Source organism: Anolis carolinensis, chromosome 2 (genome assembly GCF_035594765.1).
Source record: "Anolis carolinensis isolate JA03-04 chromosome 2, rAnoCar3.1.pri, whole genome shotgun sequence".
Classification (NCBI taxonomy): domain Eukaryota; kingdom Metazoa; phylum Chordata; class Lepidosauria; order Squamata; family Dactyloidae; genus Anolis; species Anolis carolinensis.
In genome coordinates, this window is record NC_085842.1 from 101,723,222 (window position 1) to 101,740,959 (window position 17,738).

Here is a 17,738-nt window from a genome sequence, read left to right on the forward strand (position 1 = left end):
CAGTCAATCAAGCGTGCGTCACTTCCTTTCCGAGGCTACCGCTTTTTTCCCCTCCCCCCTCTCAGCCTCTACAGTTGGAGAAGCGTCCGTCAGCGGAGAAGCTCGCGCCACGGGAACTCGAGACTTCCCCACCCCACCCCCTCCTCGTCGTCTTCTTCTTCTCTGTATTTATCTAGCCTCAAGGGGCGGGGCCCGAGTCGGGACGGCAGCTCCACAATTGTCCCCCTCCGCCGTCGCCGCGGCGCGACTCGCAGCCCTGAAGAGCCGAGCGAGGCCCGGCTCGAAGGGAAAGACTCGAAGGGACCTGCTGCTGAAGCTGAGGGCCGAGGGGAGAGTCGCTCGGCAACGGTGAGGGGAGCGCCGCTGCGCATGCGCGCCAGGGCGAGGAGGCGAGAAGAGGGGAGAGGCAGGGTGGGACGCGGGCTAGGCAAAGGGCGGGGGAGGCGCAGTTCTGCTTGGGTGGGGGGCCCTGCCTTGGAGGAGGAGGAGAAGGCGGCAGGTACGGCCTGGAGTGGATGTGGCGAGATGGGGAGTCTCTCGCCCTTGGGCTTCAGGGAGGCGTCTTTCGGGCAAGGGCAACGCCAAGTGTATAAATAAGACCCGCCCTTTCAGCCGGCCTTCAGTTTTCACTGATTCCACCAATATTCACCCTCCCTCCCTTCCAGGCCAATCTTGCTCTTCCCATTTTATACAAAGGACACCATTTTACTACACCAGGCATGGGCAAACTTCGGCCCTCCAGGTGATTTGGACTTCAACTCTCACCATTCCTAACAGCCGGTAGGTTCTTAGGAATTGTGGGAATTGAAGTCCAAAACACCTGGAGAGCCGAAGTTTGACCATGCCTGTATTGCACTATTGTATATTGTGGTACAGTACTTGCACATCCACAGATTTTGCCATCCATTGCCTGGATGGCAAAATAACCGGCACCCATGGGGACTTATAGATGCCAGATCTATGTAGCTTCTGGTTGCTTGAGAGTTACTACAAAAATATGCCTAACTAATATTTGACCCCATGCAATACATACAGTGAGCTCTGTATTGACTTGATGTGCTATTGAAATGGAGCATTTAAAACTAAATGAAGACAATCGTCATGTCACACTGTTTTACTGAATTATGAAAACAGCTTTTTGAATTTTAAGGGTTTTTTTTATTTATTTTTTTTGCCAGTTGATTGAGTTCCGGTTAACTGGAAGTCTATTGTATTCAATCACCATCCCCCAAAGCAAACATTGATTTTGCGGCCATTTTATATGAGGGACAACATTTTGCTATGCTATAATAATAATAATAATAATAATAACAACAACTTTATTTTTCATACCCCGCTACCATCTCCCCGAAGAGACTGGAGGCGGCTTACATGCGGGACCAAGCCCAAAGCATACAATGAAATATATCAACTAAAATGCAGTTAAAAACATAATACATATAACAATCCAATTAAACAATTAAAAACAGCAGGGTATAAAAACATCATTAAAATGTGTCAAAACCAAACCTCAACAACCAGTAACCAGGGATATAGTGGACGTAATCATAATTAGAGAGGGCTGGGGAAGGGCTTGTGCAAAAAGCTGACTATAGTGCCAGGGCTAAGGGTAAAGTGCTGAATACAATGTATCGATCAGTTAGGGCAGGGGTCCCCAAACTAAGGCCCGGGGGCCGGATGCGGCCCTCCAAGGTCATTTACCTGGCCCCCGCCCTCATTTATAATATAATATTTTTATATCCGTTTTAATAATATAATATATTGTATATACATATGATATTGATAATAATATTATCATTTTATACAATATAATACTAATAATAATACCATATAATATTAATTATATGTTATATATTACATATAATATTACAGTATAGTGGTATAGTTCAATGTAGTAATATATAATGCTAATATTGTGCTATGCTAATAATATAATATACTGTATGTACATACAGCTGCTCTGAGTTCCCTTCGGGGTGAGAAGGGTGGGATATAAATGTAGTAAATAAATGTAGTAAATGAATAAATAAATAATTTTGGACTTAAGCTTGCCCAAAGTCTGAAATGACTTAAAGACACACAACAACAACAATCCTAATTAACCTGACTATCTCATTGGCCAGAAGCAGGCCCACACTTCCTATTGAAATCCTGATAGGTTTATGTTGGTTAAAATTATTTTCATTTTTAAATATTGTATTGTTCTTTCATTGTTATTGTTGTTTTTGCACTACAAATAACATATGTGCAGTGTGCATAGGAATTTGTTCGTTTTTCCCCCCAAATGATAATTCGGCCCCTCAACAGTCTGAAGGATTGTGGACCGGCCCTCTGCTTTAAAAGTTTGAGGACCCCTGAGTTAGGGCTTGACATTCATGAACAGGACCTAACTGTCATCAAATGCATACTGCAACATTGTACATTATGGGGCTTGATCATCCACAGATGTTAGTATACGCAAGCATCCTGGAACCAAGCCTCACTGTAATACGGAGGGCCCTCTGTAATTTGTGGTGGCTATACATTGCTTTACATTTTAATGAGTGGCCACAGTAAAGTTAGTTTATGATGTCTCTGCTAATGGTGGCTGTTTTTGTGGACATAGTGGTGTGCTGCTGAGGTTATTAGCAGAAGGACTGAGGTATGGTTGTGGATAATTTAACTGCCAGTGCGTCACATCTTATTTTGCATTGTTTTTATGTTTCCACAATGACTGCTAATATCTCAAACAGTAGAGACTAAGTCAGTCCTAATTGCCTTCTTCTTCTTTCTGGAACCACAGCCTGGGGTGGGAAGGATCAAGGTTTCCCTGTAGTAGACATCTAGCCTCAAGACAAGGCCCATTGGAATAACAGGGTGTAATTCAGAGCTAGTGTTAACAAACAGAGAGCAGGTGCAATTCAGAAATGTTTTCAGAAAACAAAATAGTCCTATATGACCCATTGAAGTCAAGTCACATATAACAAAAATTAAGGCACTTTGTCTAATGGTCTTGTTGCAGTCACATCTGCTGAAAAATATATCAGTATTACAGTTGGTTTGGTCAGTTGTTTTCAGAGTATATTCCCGTGAAGCTGGAAGTTTCATGAAAACTTCTGTGAAATTTCTCTTTGAAATCAGGATTGTCTACTGATTTCTTAATTTGTGTGAGACAACAGTAAGATTCACCAAGCTTAAGCAGTGTGATACAAAATATTTGTCTCTAAAGCAATTCTGGAAACTACCACATTGTTCAGTAGAGCTTGTGATAGGTGTACAAAAACATTGAAAAATGAATTGATGTGGGATTTGTAAGTTCATTGAGCTTGCTGTGGGGGATAATTTGGCCATTATGATAGTTTTCTGTTATTGTCAATAATACAACCACCTGTTGTACTATTATCTTTCCTTTTTATCCAGATAAATGCATCTGGTTTGTAATTTGTCACTTTCCATGTCCTGTTAAATTAGACCATATTGGAGGCAACATTTAAAAGAATATTCACAGAGGGCTAGCCTGGGGGACGAAGATTTTCTTGTACTTACTTTCAGCAGCAGTCGGAAGAGGATGTAGGGAAAGTGGAGGAACACTGAAAATTTGAAGGAAAAATTTCCATGAATAGAAGCCTTGTGCTTCGGGTCAAGGTTACCAACAGGATCGCCTTCTCCCACACAATCCATGGCCCATTAGGACACTGAGGTCCTTTGGTGGATGCTTACTCCAACCAGCCAAAACCTGTCACCCAGAGAATTTTTTCATTGCCCGTCCTATGACTGTGGAATGACCTGCTGGTAGAGATCTGACAACTAAACAAGCTGTCTGAATTTAAATCAGACTTAAAGACCTATCACTTCCGGTGGACTACCCAGTCAACTCTGAATCATGAGTTTTGAATTTACATTCTATTACTGCTATATGTTGATTTTGTACCCTGTGTTTGGTGTGTGTTTTTATAATGTGGTTTTAATCTATGTATTTTATTGTATGTATTTTATGTTTATATGTTTTGACCCTGTTGTACCCCACCTCCAGCCGTTAGGAGAGACGGGTAACAATTTTTATTAGTAGTAGCATTAGTATTACAGTGGAGCCCCAGTTAACCGAGCTCCGGTTAACCGAGGCTCTGTATTATCCGAGGTGCTGCCAGGGGGGAGACGCCCTCCCTCTCCCTCTCGGAGGAGGAGGAGCAGAAGGAGGAGGAGCAAGTGCCCTGCCTCTTCTGCGAAGGGAGCTCCCGAGGAGAGGGAGAGGGAGGAGGAAGCGTCACGGAAGCGGGCCGCGATCGCTGCTGCAGCAGCACTCATGGCTTGCTTCCCTGGGCCGAGCCCTCGCCCCTTGGGAAGCAGAGCTCATGGGCTCCTTCCAAGGGGCGAGGTCTCAGTGAGGGACGTCTCTCCGGATCTCCCTTGGCCAAGCCCTTGCTGGTGGAAAGAGTTTCTTCCAGCAATGGCCTGGCCGAGGAAAACCTGCGGCACGCTCCTGTCCCTCCAAGAAACGAGGAGCGTGCTGTGGATCTCCCTCGGCCAAGCCCCTGCTGGAGGTTTCCTCCAGCAAGGGTCTGGCCGAGGAAGATCCGGGGAGACATCCCTCAGCGAGCCGTCGCCCTATCCAAGCTATTCGGTCATCTGAGATCGGGCCTGCCTGTTTATCTCGGGTGACCGGGGCTCTACTGTATTATGTTCCTGACCAAGTGTAGGTATTTATAGTAGCAAACACAGTTTGAATGATGAGATTCAGAAAGAGCTGCTCAAACCAAAACTCCATATTCCAAGAAAAAGCCACAGGACAACAGTGTTGAATAGTCAATCCTCCCCATGAAAGTGAAAAACAGTGAATTACGAAATTGCATATATTTTTACAATTCCTAGAGAGAACATCTCTAGGCATATCTAGGTCTTCCAACATGACTCTGTGATGAATCACGCAACAGCAGATGTGACGAGACAACTGTACTCGTATCCTGCTGACAGGCTTCCCATAGGCATTTCCTTGGCTACTGTGTAATCAAAATTCTTGACTTTAGGTCATCATATTAATATATCCTTATGGTTTATTTATTTATTTATGGCTCTTCCATCCCACCTTTCTCAAACCCGGAGGGTATTCAAGGCGGCTTCTCAACATAGCCAATGCCTTTAAAAACATAGTACAATATAAACAACTACACCATTAAAACAATTAAAAGCAATGCTGCACATGATGCTTCTGAAAATGTTACCCTCGTGCCTCGTCCATAGTAGGCTTATTTTTGACAGCTAAAGACAGCAGCAGATAGCAGTAGGGGAGTGGTGGCACAAATTCTAGCCACATAATATTTCCTCAGACTAACACAAGATAGAAAAACAAAGGGTGAGATGGTGACCACAACTGTTATCTTTGGTTCCCTGTAATGTACGTTGGGCATGAGGCCAGATGTATTGGAGACAATGTAGAATTCTGCTGCCTAGCACTTGTTTTGTCATCATTGGCCTAGGGTTTTTTTTAAAAGGTGATTTTTTTTTTGGGAAAAAGAGAACTATAGTCAGCCCTCCCTATTTGCTAGGATTAAAGGTGCAGAACTCCTGTGAAAATGGATAAAACAGAAAAATTAAAAAAAAAACACTGTTACCTGAGAGAACAGCTTTTAGAATCTCAAGGTTCTTCAGTGCATCCTGTGGTCAACTTCTTCTGGAAATTAACAATAGGATCATGTTAGAGGACTTACAAATACCCAAAAAGTGTTGTCTCTAGGAATCTCTAGGTCCTCCAGTGTGACTTCTGGTGGAAGTAGACTATAGAGTTGCACCAGAGGACCTAGAGATTCCTAGAAATAATCAAAGCCGCAAATGTGAAGGGCTAACTGTAAAAGCATCCTTGCAGCAGTCATGATGGAATTGTTGGAGCCTGTTGAAGCCAAGAGCGCTTAGGCATATTCTGAAATGAAAATATATTGGTGTTCAAAGATGTAGGAGTATCATTTATAGTTGAAATATTTTCTACAGGAACCACTGGCATAATAGCATATACCTCCCTCCAGCAATTGTGCCTGCCACATGAAGTGTGAAGCTGCCTGTAGTTACTTGCACAAAGTCCTACCCAAGGAGCTTCATAGCTGAGTGCATTTCTGACCTTGGATTTCACAGCTAAACCCAGCTCAGGGAACACCAAGTTTTATTAATATTAATTCTTAATGAATTAAAATCATTTTTATAATCATTGGCAGCTTTTGTAGCTTTTTAAAAATAACCTGCCTTAAAATGAAATCAGAGTGTAATACAAGCATACTTTTAAAAAGTAATAAGGGAATTGCCAGTAACAATAGCTTGTGATGCAAGAAAGAGGCTGCATAGGCCAGATAGCACAAGTACAGAATTGTTGATGCGGTCAGACAAAGGACAGAACATTTAATATTTTCTTCAAATTACTCTTGGCTTGCCCTTAAAAGGGTGTTTGTGTTAATATAATCTAAATTCAAGTGAATAGTTGGGTGATCTGTGGAAAGGCATTTTATAACATGTGCTATACAAGTAGAGAATTTCCCATTTAGTTTCAAAGCTCATCATGTTTTAAACCTGGAAAAAAGGTGGATATACAGATGGGTAGAATCACATGAATATATTTTGATTAGCCATACTTCTGTTGAAATATATTTTAATTTCCTTCAGAGTTTGTGCAGCATGTATTGGCAGAAAAATGGTATTTGAAACTGGTAAAAGTTCTGGCGCAGCTTAATGTGACAAGTGATTGTCACATTGAAAGATCAGATACCAAGTGCTGTCTTGTCTGTATTGTAAGCTATCTTGTGGTAGATAGTCGTCAAAGCTTGAAAAGAGGCTTTTGGGGTTTTTTTTGGGTAGTATCACTTCCTGAAGCCTCCAAATATTATAGAAAAGAACTGGATGCTGCTCACAGCCAGCATAAGAGATAATTCTCTTACCGTAAGCAAGCAAAGCAGGAAACAACATTTTCTCTGTGTTTAGTGGTGACAGTAATTGTTATATGTATTTTAAAGTATTTGAAGTTTTACAAGCTGCATTTTTCTGTGATAATAACTGTAGTATTTAATCCACATTAAAACATGCAACTGCCATACTGTTTTATGAATTAGTGATATTTCAGTCCAGTTCTATTTATTTACTATTTACTGTATTTACTATATTTCTATCCCGCTCTCTCACGCTGGAGGGGACTCAGAGCGGCTTCCAGTTTGGCAACTGGAACTGCAGTTAGAAATATAGAAAAACAACACATTAAGCAATAAAACAGATAAAACATATAAATACAGTAAAACCATTAAGACATAGTCTAATCCCATAGTAGTCATTTGTCGGTTCCGTATTGCATTACTCCCCAAACGCCTGGTCCCATAACCGGGTCTCAACTTTATCCCTGAAGACCAGGAGAAAGGGGGCCCAATCTGTTATTCTGACTTCCCTGCCAAAACTGCTAGATCAGAGAGAATGCTAGTTTCAGCAACAACACTGAAGATTCTTTTAATTAGTTGAGTATGTACTCATATATGTGGAAATGCAGTTGTTCTTCCACGTGTGTGGGTCTAACCTGCTGCCTCCTCTGCTGCCCTGTGCCATTTTTAATAGGGACCTTGATAAAACTGGTATCCATCTTGAGCCATGTTCAGTTGTGTCCAGCTTAGTCAGTTGTCAAAACTTTGGATGCTAGGAGGAAATCAACCTGGCACGGTGATTGGGTTAGGTCCTGTGCATGTTCCCTTGTATACTCAATGACTTTCTTGGGAGTGCAGGTGGAAAGAGGATGGTGTGGGAGGGCAAGGAAGGGAGCATGCATTATTTTGCATGCTCATTCACTCGCTTGGGTGGGGGAGGGTGATAGGGATGGGATAGGGGAATGGGAGGAATGAAAGTGTGTGAATTTCCTTATAGGTGTTCATGACTCTGCCATTTAATAACAGGGGCCATAACAATCTACGGTTGGTGGAAATTGTGGATCTGGAGGGTCTACTGCAAGGGTCCCCAAACTTTTTAAACAGAGGGCCAGTTCACATTCTCTCAGACCGTTGGAGGGCCAGATTATAGTTGGAAAAAAACTATAAACAAATTCCTATGCACACTGCACATCTCTTATTTTGAAGTAAAAAAACAAAACAAACAGGAACAAATACAGCCTCAATGTTAATCGTAATCATAATAAAAATAATAAAGAGGGTTGTAAGAGACCTCTTGAGCCATTTGGTCAAACCCATTCTACCTTTGTGCACCAAAAGCACAAGCAAAGCACCATTGAGGCCACCCAACCTCAATGTTGTTAATAGTAATAAGAATCATCATCATCATACATCACACAGTCCTAAATGCTTGGGAAGTGTTCAACTTGTGATTTTGTGATATGAAATCCAGCATATACGATATATCTCGTTTGCTGTGTTATACTGTGTCTTTATGTCAACAACAACAACAACAACAACAACAATAATAAAGAGGGTTGGAAGAGACCCCTTGGGCCATTTAGTCCTCCCCCCTTCTGCCTTTGTGCACCAAAAACACTAGCAAAGCACCCCTTAATAATTAATTATTAATTAAATAATAATTAAAATATCATTATAAACAAGCACAGCTTTGGAAGGCATGCACCGGGCGAGGGAGGAGACAGGAAAGGCGTGTGCCTTTCCCTCCTCCCTTGCACCACACACACCCACCTCAGTGAAGGAGGAGGGCACCGCTGCTGTCACGGGGGCCGGATAAATGGCTTCGATGGGCCGCATGTAGCCCCCGGGCCTTAGTTTGGGGATCCCTGGTCTACTGTATAAACTAGGATAGCACTTTCATCTTTCCCAAATTGAAGTCAATCCCATCGTTTTCACTGAGCTGCTACATATGAATAGATAGGCTTTCAGTTTTTTAAATGTTAGATTTTAAAAACCAATTTATGAAAAGTGTAGAAGCAGAGTTTCATGGTACATGTTCAGTTATCACCTCATGTTTACTGTTTTGCCTTTGTAGATTTTATTATTCATGAATTTGATTAAAGTGTTTTCTGTAGGAATCTTTGACTCTGAAATCAACTTTCTTCAGTCATACTGGAAGTCCTAGAGATTTCTAGAGAAAGCTAGCACAATTATATGTTCAGCTTACAGCAGTAATTGGCCATAGAGTAATGCTGGAAGATCTAGAGATTGTTAGATGCTCTTTCAGGAAAAAACAACAACATGTGGACGGATTACTCCAGTAGTAGAGCCTACAGCCAAGTATCCCAATTTCATATACAGTAGAATCTCACTTATCCAAACCTCGCTTATCCAAGCTTCTGGATAATCCAAGCCATTTTTGTAGTCAATGTTTTCAATATATCGTGATATTTTGGTGCTAAATTCATAAATACAGTAATTACAACATAACATTACTGTGTATTGAACTACTTTTTCTGTCAAATTTGTTGTAAAACATTATGTTTTGGTGCTTAATTTGTAAAATCATAACCTAATTTGATATTTAATAGGCTTTTCCTTAATCCCTTCTTATTATCCAAGATATTCGCTTATCCAAGCTTCTGCCGGCCTGTTTAGCTTGGATAAGTGAGACACTACTGTATCAAGTAAGTTTGCTTGAAATCAGAAAGTCCACTCATTTGTTACTTGTTCATTTATTAGTTAGAACAAATGTCATTATTTACAATTATTCCAAATCCAATATTTATTTAATATATAAATTATACTTGCATTACATTTTGCATATGTTCTCAGCAGTATAAGTGCTAAGTATGAACCAGACGGAGAGAAACACTGGTAAAATGAGTCCTATCTTAGTTTATTTGAAAAATGCTTTCTATTTCATTACATGAAAAACCTTATCTTTTCAGTTAGGTTCCAGCTTGAGCTATAGTCAGTCACCCATTTTTCCCAGTCTTATTTTGTGATAAGAGGGATTGTTGCAAGCTCAACTTGTATGAGTGGATTTTCCCACAAGACATATACTTTGTTGCTTAATGCAAATGGATTAACAAATATTCCAGATCAAAGGATAATAACACATATTGCACAATAGTCAGTTGTACCTTTGTAATACAAACAAGCCATTTGCAGCTACCCTATGTCACTACCCAAGGAGAGAATAAAATGCTTAAAACGAGTACTGCTATAGCCACTCCCTTGAGCAGACAATCAAATACTATAGAGAACATGACATAAACACTGACACCCAGAAATGTGCATTCTGCATATCGTAATAATTATCCATGATTGCTCAGTCTATTAGCTTATGAAATAAAAATCTTTAATAATTTTCCTGTGGAATATTCATTTGTGATCCTGGTTTAAATATATGTAAAAGTAGGTGTTCAGGAATAATATCTTGTTTCCCAGAAAATAAGACATCCCCTGAAAATAAGACCTAGTAGAGATCGTTGTACATGGAAATAATGGTAGTAACAAGAAATTCTTGATAAGATTCACAGTTTGGCTATGCTGGTTTGTGATAACAATTATTGTACAGTATATAATAAATGTTCTTTTTTTGTTCAACAATAAATGTGAGTTCTTTGTGGGAAAAATGAGACATCCCCTGAAAATAAGACCTAGTGCATCTTTGGGAGCAAAAAAATAATATAAGACACTGTCTTGTTTTCAGGGAAACAGGGTAGCGGTCAAAGGAAGTCTGAAAGTTTTATTTCCAGCAAATAATTTGTTGCCATAAGTGTGTTGACTATGAGATATATTTTTTTAAAAAGAACTATGAAACAAATTTAATTTATCCAAATACTGTAAGTGAGGAGTATCTTCAGTGTATTGTGGGCTAGCTTTGTAATGTTGAAATAAGGAGCTATTGTGTATTACCATGTAGTAAGGCAGAAGTTTATTGTTTTGCACTTATATTGTGACATGGAAATATCTTTTAAAATGACTATACTGTGTAAGAATTGTGCTTTACTGTGTAAACCTTTGCAATTCTATATGCCTGCTTTTTGTTTGCCATGGCCCCTTCCACATAGTTGTATAAAATCCCACATTATTTGCCTTGTTCTGGGTTATATCACTGTGTGGAAGGGCACTACGTTACTGTAAAGGTATATGTTGAATTTTGGCTGATATCTGACCAAGCATAAGTGGATTCATTTTGCAAAATACTGTTTTATACATCACTAGCTGTGCCCGGCCACGCGTTGCTGTGGCGAAGTATGGTGGTATGGGAAATAAAGTATTGAGGAATTGGTGGTAGTTAAGGTCAAGGGTAAAGGTTTTCCCCAGACATTAAGTCCAGTCGTGTCTTACTCTGGAGGTTGGTGCTCATCTCCATTTCTAAGCTGAAGAGCCGGCGTTGTCTGTAGACTCCTCCAAGGTCATGTGGGATGACTATGTGGAGCGGCGTTACCTTCCCGCCGGAGCAGTACCTATTGATGCACTCACATTTGCATGTTTTCGAACTTCTGGGTTGGCAGAAGCTGGAGCTAACAGTGGGGGCTCTCTCCGCTCCCCCAATTCAAACCTGTGGCCTTTCAGTCCAGAAGTTCAGCAGCTCAGCGCTTTAACACGCTGCGCCATCAGGGGATATTATTTCCTAAAGGTTGTGAATATACAATATTTCTGATTGGTTTTTTTTGTTTGTTGGAGGCAAGTATGAATGCTGCAATTAGGAAAAATGATTAGGATGTAATGGCCTTGCAGCTTTAAAGCCTGGCTGTTTCCTCCCTGAGTGAATTTTTTGTTGGGAGGTGTTAGCTGGCCCTGATTGTTTCCTGTCTGGAATTCCCTTGTTTTCAGAGTGGTGTTGTTTGCGATATTTTATGTGCTTCTACTGTCTGTGGCCCTGAGAAAACAGAGGATTTTCCAGACTTTGATGATGGGAATACTTTGTTGGGAGATGTTAGCTGGCCCTGATTGTTTCCTGTCTGGAATACCCTTGTTTTCAGAGTGATGTTGTTTGCGATATTTTATGTGCTTCTACTGTCTGTGGCCCTGAGAAAACAGGATTTGCCAGACTTTGATGATGGGAATACTTTGTTGGGAGGTGTTAGCTGGCCCTGATTGTTTCCTGTGTGGAATTCCCCTGTTTATTTACTGTCCTGGTTTTAGAGATTATATTGTTCTGCATTATTCTATCCCAGTAATTATTTCATATTAAAGAAGAATCTCACTTATCCAACATTCGCTTATACAATGTTCTGGATTATCCAACGCAGTCTGCCTTTTCATAATCAATGTTTTTGTAGTCAGTGTTTTAAATTCATTGTGATATTTTAGTGGTAAATTTGTAAATACAGTACAGTAGAGTCTCACTTATCCAACATAAACGGGCCGGCAGAATGTTGGATAAGCGAATATGTTGGATAATGAGGAATTAAGGATAACCCTATTAAACATCAAATTAAGTTATGATTTTACAAATTAAGCACCAAAACATCATGTTAGACAACAAATTTGTCAGAAAAAGTAGTTCAGTACACAGTAATGCTATATAGTAATTACTGTATTTATGAATTTAGCACCAAAATATCACGATATATTGAAAGCATTGACTACAAAAATACGTTGGATAATCCAGAACGTTGGATAAGCGAGTGTTGGATAAGTGAGACTCTACTGTAATTACTACATAGCATTACTGCGCATGGAACTACTTTTTCTGTCAAATTTGTTGTATAATATGATGTTTTGGTGCTTAATTTGTATAACAATTACCTAATTTGATGTTTAATTGGCTTTTCCTGAATCCCTTCTTATTATCCAACATATTCACTTATCCTGCCGGCCTGTTTACGTTGGATAAGTGAGACTCTACTGTATATTTCTAATCTTATATTATCTGCTCAGAACTGGATTATCTGAGGCCCCTTCTTCACAGCTGTATAAAATGCACACTGAAGTGGATTATATGGTAGTGCGGAGTCAAGATAATCCAGTGCAAAGCAGATAATATAAGATTATAAATGGGTTATATAGCTGTGTGGAAGGGCCTTGAGTCTACACTGCCATATAATCCAGTGCAAATTAGATAATCTGTGGAAGAGGCCTAACTCTGCCTGTCCCCTAACTGAAACCTGGCTGTCCCTTGGTTGCTAGGCAACCAAGTGGGCAGAGATTAGCCCTCTAAACTGGCAGCAATTGGATAAAAAAAATTATTGCTCTCCCTCTAATTAGGACTTTATTTTTCTTTTCTTTTTGTTGTATCAACCTTGAGGCGTGGATGATGGTTGTGTTGTCAAATTTTGAGGTTGGGGAGCCTGTACTTTTGTTGTTTTGTGAATTGCCGTGATGCCATCACTCTTTTATATATAGAGATTGTTATATATTATAATGCTACTAGAAGATTTTAAGGGCCCCTGGTGGCACAGTGTGTTAAAGCGCTGAGCTGCTGAACTTGCAGACTAAAAGGTGCCAGGTTCAAATCACAGGAGTGGAATGAGCGCCCGCTGTTAGCCCCAGCTCCTGCTAACCTAGCAGTTCGAAAACATGCAAATGTGAGTAGATCAATAGGTACCGCTTCGGCGGGAAGGTAACGGCGCTCCATGCAGTCATGCCGGCCACATGGCCTTGGAGGTGTCTATGGACAACGCTGGCTCTTTGGCTTAGAAATGGAGATGAGCACCAACCCCCAAAGTCAGACATGACAAGACTTAATGTCAGGGGTAATCTTTACCTTTTAGAAGATTTTAAGTTTCATTGTAACAGATTCATGTTTGTTGGGATTCTTAGTTTATTGGACAGTCACTTCAATGATAAGTGACTAGTTTTCATGATTTGGGATCTTAGGAAGAACTTTGGCAGTTTTTGGGAGGAAGATACACAAAATACAAAATTTATACTTTCCCCCTTATTACACAGTGAACAAGAGCAAGATGGATACAAGAAAACTGATATAAAAATGTGTAGCCTGCAGAGGGAGCTCTTAATCATGAGAATTTTCTTGGTTATTACAAGTATTTTGAAAACATGACTCAACTTCCAGCAGTTACTAATATATGTATATTTAGAAATAAAGCTTTAGAAGAAATTAAGAGTGGGAATACTTTGGTAATCATCCTCTAGCATATTCCATTTCAGGATTTCTGTAGTCTTTCAACTGTGTTCAAATCCATGTTTACTAAAGTAAGTTGGACTTTGAAAAAGTAATAAATGAGATATGGTAGATGGCTTAACATGTTAAGCTGTGGGTGTGGTTGCTGCCTGTTTTGTTTTCACTACTTTCCCTTCTTTCTTGTACTGTATTGTTTTTCTTCCTCTTTGTTGTAGAGTTTTTAAATTTAAGAACCTTACTTTAGTGATTATGAATGTAGTTAATAACAGTGTTCTTCAGATATAGAATGAGAAATCTTAACAAATTTACATACTGATTTCTAGTACTCGAGCTGCAATCCTAAATGCACTTCCTGGGGAATATGTTTCATCATACTCAATGGGATTTTCTTCCAGGTAAATATGCTTAAGTTGTACTACGAGCATTAGAACTCACATTTTCTCCCTTCTTCCCCAAGTCATTAGGATGGCATGTGTATTCATAATAAAATGTTTTGTGAGGTGTGTTGAATGGCGATATGGAAGAAATAATTATTTGAGCAAGTATCAGTATGTTTGCTTTTACTGCTTTGTTTTTTTAGGATACAAATGTATCATATTTCACAAGCTTATTCACTTTCTTCCTGCTAAAATACTTTGACATTTTGTCAGCTTACTATTTCATGTGACAGCTGCAAATTAATTTGTGCACAAATACATATTTATAAATAGATTAGCTGTTATACAACATTGAACAACACTTGTATGTTAAAGATTAGCTGTTGGGAAGGAGCTAGAAAGTTTGTTATTGTGAAGGTCATTGTTAATGTGGTAAAGTTCAATTTTCTATCTAGCAGGCGATACAGGTTACTGTTAAGTTTGTTCTTGATAATCTTGTGACTTTGGGGAAGGGATAAGTTTGCCAACCTCAGCGTACTTTAGTTGAAGCACAATATCTTTAGTGGTTTAGAAATGGCACGTGTTTGCTTCTTTAGTAGTTAACTCCAGCTTTGCTTGTGACTGTTAGGTTGTTTATATTTTTATTTCAAAATATGGATTTCTTTCTTTCTTACTATTTAAAAGCAGGCTTTCTGAAGTACATCTTTTATTTGGTGGCCAAAGCTACAATCTTATAGTGTACTCAGTGGGATTTACTTCTATGTAGATATCTATAGTATCAAATAATATCTTCCAAAAATACACAGCCCAACAAAAAAATTTCCAGTGTCTTGATTTTTTAGACTTTTTCCTGGGATTATTTGAGGCTCTGATACAAAAAAATTGCATTGGATAGAGTATCAGCTTTAGTTTCTTAGATATGGCCATCATGATTTTTTGTGGGTGAGCAGATTGGTGCCTGGTATATGGCATATGTTCTGTATATCAAAAATTAGACTGGGAGCCCTTCAAAAGTTTCTTAGAAGAAAAGACTATTTCAATGTGGGGGTTTCAAGTTTGACTATTATAAAAGCTAAATTTTCATCACATTGTTTAACTTCTTTCTGAAGAATGTCATGATGAAGAATTCTTTGGAACTATTTGATGTGACTTTATTTTCTTTAGTATATGTATTATGGCAGAACTCTTGAGATGTGGACATTAAGTTTGTGTTCAGAAAAGATATGTGTAGTTGTCAAGGAAAGGAAGGGAAGGGGGGAGAAGGAAAAATAGAATAGGAAAAAAGAAAAAAAATATTTAAAGAAAAAGAAATATGTAATGCTATTTGGACAAGCTGGAATGTTACAAAATTAGAAATAAGTGATTCCTAAAAAGGTTAAATATGTTGGAATAATGTTAATGAAACGTTTGATTATGATTTTAAACATCTTTCAATTTATGCAAATTTTATTTTTTATAGCTATCCATACTGTTGTATGTAAAACAGTCAAAAAGCTCAAACTTTTAAACTCTGAACCCAACTAACTTCCTTTTATTTATGAATTATTAAATGTAGCACCGGAAAAAAAAAGAAATGCAATTTTTAAAAGCACATGGCAGGGAGTCCTCTTCAGAGTTGGTTACGAATAAAGCTTTTGACCTTCCATTGTGTTTTCAGCAACAATACTATACCATTAGTCATACTAGCTGGATTTCAGGTAATTTCTCTACCATTTGAATAACAACAAAATATGTTCCTTATCTTCACTGTGAAATGTACTCTATGGCATTCTCATGCCAAAAGTCTTTTCATTTCAATAAAGTTCAGAATTATATATATAAATTAGAGCTGCTAGGGTAAAACTGGTGCTAGTTTTGTAATCATCAGGTCAAATACACCAGAAACAGGTCTAACGTGTGAGGCACCAAAGTGTATGTTTGCCAGTGTTATTCAAAGGAAGGTCTGCTCGTTATGGTGGCAGAGTAGCATATAACATGAGATGAGACATTAATAGTTTAGTAGAAAGGTCATTAGTGTCATTTTTGCTGTTCATACCCTGAAGGCAAAGACATACTACTTATGGAAGTCTTCTTAGCATGCCTTAATTGCCTCTTTTCTTGTTGTTGTTGTTGTTGTTGTTGTTGTTGTTGTTGTTGTTGTTATTGTTATGTGCCTTTGTTTCTGACTTATGATGACTCCAAGGAAACCCTATCTTGACATTTTCTTGGCAAGATTGGCTCAGAGGGGGGTGCCTTTGTCTTCCTCTGTGGCTGAGAGAGTGTGACATTCCCAGGATCACCCCATGAGTTTCTATGGCTGAGCAGGTCTTCAAACTCATGACTCTGGAGCTGTGTCTAGCATTGAAATCACTACGGCATGATGTCTGGCTAGTTATAAACAAATGCAGTCTGAGTATATTTGATAATGAAGAGAAACTTGGGAATGTGATTGGGTTCGGATGAAAGAGAAGACCTGATGAATGATTGCTCGTTGCTAGTTTAAGGCTCCCAGCTATACCGCTTAAACTAGTTTCCATAGCATTCACAGTCCTCTTAAGGAACAGAAGGAGTTACAGTATTTGTATCATGAAGTGTGTGTTTACTTGCTTCTCCCACAACTGTGTTGTAGGTTGCTTTATGCCAAATAATTTGGTGTGTAACTGAAAACTAATCCTCTTACTGGGCACTTTCACATACCATGAAAAAGTGGGTTTTAAAGGGAGGACAAAGAAACCTGGGCCTGAGACCATGTTCCCACACAGTCCTGTAGGTCTTGGGATTTCTTCCCCCCCTGTTCTGACAGGCTTCCTCTGTATTGGAACAAGGTGGATGGGGGATATCAGTTGAAAGTTTTTTTAAAAAATAACTTACGCACTGAACTGTATAGGCGCACATGTGAATATCAATGGATTGTCACCTTGTCGTGGTGAGGGGGCTTGTGTGTTCCAATGAACCTGTGGGCACAACCACCGGAGTCATGCACTCCCAGGAGTGGCCACAGGGGAGGTTCCAGACCAAGCACAATCCAAAGACCCAAAGACCTCAATGGCGGAGCAGGCGAAGGATAACATGGTACATGTTACAACGGCTGTAAAGGTGGAAGAAGGCTGCAACAGACTGAGAAGCCACTCTCATTGTGTTAACCACACCATTGCTGGGACCTCATTCTGTGAAGACTGTGTCCTCCACACATTAAAAAAAATCACGCACAGGCGTCTTCCAAGAAAAATAAAAACAAGCCAACAAAAGTCCCATGGCGATCAGCAAGCGACGGCGGGGGCAGGACTGTGAAATCTGGAAGCCCCTATTCACAGACTGGCACATGGGCGGTGGATATGGACTCAGTCGTTCTATCTCAAGGACCGAGGCAGTTGAGTATCCATGACTGAGCAGCCCTTTTTAGGATCCGCTCTGCTCACCCCACACACGGGGAAGGGG

The 17,738-nt window shown here is 39.6% G+C and overlaps 1 protein-coding gene and 1 long non-coding RNA gene across 6 annotated transcripts in view; one reads left to right on the forward strand and one right to left on the reverse strand.

The window, feature by feature from the left end:
• The first annotated feature begins 5 nt into the window (after nt 1-5).
• fam13b (family with sequence similarity 13 member B) overlaps nt 6-17,738 on the forward strand; it is a 117,480-nt gene continuing 99,747 nt past the window's right edge. Inside the window, exon 1 of one of the 5 annotated variants that reach the window (XM_062970316.1) lies at nt 6-348. The gene's annotated coding sequence lies outside the window, so the exon portion shown is untranslated. The remainder of the gene's footprint in view (nt 349-17,738) is intronic. The other 4 variants (XM_062970314.1, XM_062970317.1, XM_008104866.3 and 1 more) reach the window with 4 other exon arrangements.
• Nucleotides 3,524-17,738, reverse strand: part of LOC134296155 (uncharacterized) — a 69,428-nt gene continuing 55,213 nt past the window's right edge. The window contains exons 2-3 of the long non-coding RNA XR_010002731.1: nt 5,589-5,647; nt 3,524-3,569 (exon numbers count right to left, since the gene is read on the reverse strand). This is a non-coding gene — a long non-coding RNA (uncharacterized LOC134296155). The remainder of the gene's footprint in view (nt 3,570-5,588; nt 5,648-17,738) is intronic.